Source organism: Suricata suricatta, chromosome X, assembly GCF_006229205.1.
Source record: "Suricata suricatta isolate VVHF042 chromosome X, meerkat_22Aug2017_6uvM2_HiC, whole genome shotgun sequence".
In the NCBI taxonomy this organism is placed as follows: Eukaryota; Metazoa; Chordata; class Mammalia; order Carnivora; family Herpestidae; genus Suricata; species Suricata suricatta.
Window position 1 is genome coordinate 91,748,339 of NC_043717.1, and position 2,067 is coordinate 91,750,405.

At 64.9% G+C, this 2,067-nt stretch overlaps 1 protein-coding gene across 1 annotated transcript in view; it reads left to right on the forward strand.

Moving 5' to 3' along the window:
* The first annotated feature begins 566 nt into the window (after positions 1-566).
* Positions 567-2,067, forward strand: part of BCORL1 (BCL6 corepressor like 1) — a 60,505-nt gene continuing 59,004 nt past the window's right edge. Inside the window, exon 1 of the mRNA XM_029929701.1 lies at positions 567-735. The gene's annotated coding sequence lies outside the window, so the exon portion shown is untranslated. The remainder of the gene's footprint in view (positions 736-2,067) is intronic.

Consider the following 2,067-nt stretch of genomic DNA (forward strand, 5'->3'; position numbering starts at 1 on the left):
GCAGGGGAGATCTGGGGGTCTCTGGATTTGCACACTGGATCGGGCACCAGTGGCCTGAGTAAGTCAGGTCAGGGCATATGGTGGAGAGCGTTGGGGGAAAGAGACAAACCCCTGGCCTTGGCGCCCTGATCTCTTCGTTTCCTCAACCTTCCCGTTCGAGGGGCGTTGAGGGCGGTGGGGGGCGTGGGGCTCTTGCAGCCCCTAGGATTGAGCGCCTCCGCCTCTCCTGGGAGTCTAGCTTTTTGCCCGGCTTGCTGCAGCCACTGCTGCTGCCTCCCTCTCCGGAATCCGCTTGGTCCTCGGAGCGATCCCCTCCTCCTCCCCTCCCCTCCCAGTGTCACCGGGGCTGCTTGGCTCTGCCCCCTTCGCCGCCGCTTGCTCCCTGCTTTCGTCCCTCCCTCTCTTGCTCGCTCCCTCCCTTCGCCTCCACCTCCCCATTCCTCCCCCCGGCGGGTGGCATTTTGGGAGTTGTAGTCCCGCGGAGTGGCGACTAGCGCCGCCCGCGAACCCCGCCGGACTCCACTTCCCGTCGAGCCCTGCGACCGGCACCCACTCCACCAGGCTTCGCTCACACACACAGACACACACACACACCGCTCTCCCCCTCACTCTTTCGCTCGCCGCGGCTGCTGCCAGTGTGTGGCTCTGTCTCTCCTCCGCTTTGCCGAGCCCTCCCTTCTTCCTCTCAGTTCCTAGAGTCCGACCGCCGCCGCCGCGGAGAGAGAGGAGAAGGAGGTCGGTGGCGATAAGGGGCGGAGGGGGGGGCACCAGATCGGGGCAGTATTACGCGGGTGGCGGCTCAGAGTGGGTAAGAGGGAGCCCGGGTGGCGGCCTGAGCCTCCCCGCGGAGCCGACCCGGGAACAGGTGCGTCTTTTTTTTCTCTCCCCCAACCCCTCCACCCCTTTTGACTCCCTGGCTTTCTCATATCCCCCCACCCGCTTCTTTCTATCTTAAGCCTTTCCCCGACCCTGTCCCTTCATCGCCCCACGACCGCTCTGCTTGCCCCCCGGGGGCGCCGTCCTCTTCGCGTCCCCGGACGTAGCGCTCCCTGGAGCTCGCTCTGTCCTCGCCCCTCCCTTCGGGACAGCTCCCCTCCACTTCCCACCTTCGTACCCCATCTGTGCCCTACCCTACCCCCTCGTCACCCCCTTCTCCCTTAGCCAGGTGAGACTTGTTCGCCAGGATCGGAGAGTCTTCTTCCTGGCTGGGCGGGGGTCTCCATGGAAACGGGGGTCGGGTTTATCCTGGGGGGGACCATTAGAATTACCCCACTCTTCGGAAAGGGAGGTGGAAGCTATGGTCTTGTTAACTACCTGGCCCTAATCGCCCCCCTCTCCAATTCAAGGATCCAAAGATCCAAAGGGCGGCTGGCCGGGAGGGCAGGGCGAGAAAGGGCTTGTTTTGGGGGGGGGGGGGTGGCTGTCCGTGATGAAGTCTTGAAAAGACCTGGAGAAAATACCCTCCAACCTTAGAGGGGAGGTGCGACGGTTGCTCTTCAGGGCTGCTTTCTCCCGGTGTTGGGGTGCGGGAACCATAGGGTAAGGGGTACCCCCTAGGTGGCGGCGGGGCCTGGGTTCGGGAGTGGGAGTGCTGTGATGGGGGCAGGGGCAATTATCCGAGTCCCTGGAAAAAAGGCGGGGGATGACTTCGGAGCACCCTGGCTCCGCTGCCCTCGCTCTAGGGGCGGGGGCCGCCGGGCCGGGCGCGGTGGGGAGGGGGCTTAAATTGAAGGAGGATGAGATGGGGGCAATTCATACTAGCCCCGGCAAGCCAGGGGGAGATCCGGCGTGCAAGCTCTCCACCCGCTTCGCGCCAGGCCTGGAGGCAAGGGGTCTGAGAGCGAAGCCGAGGGGTGGAAGGAGGGAGGCTCCGGTTACGCTGCCAGATTTCGGGATCAGGGGCAATCCCCCAGCCCTTGAAGGAGGGAGAGGGATGGCCGCGAACCCCAGGGCTTCCCCCACCCCAAGTCCTAAGGGGCGTGAGGAACAGACAGCAGGCCCAGCAGAGCAGGATTCGAGCGGATCGCGGCTGGGGAGTGGGGGGGCTTAGTGGTGGGCTTCGGGGGG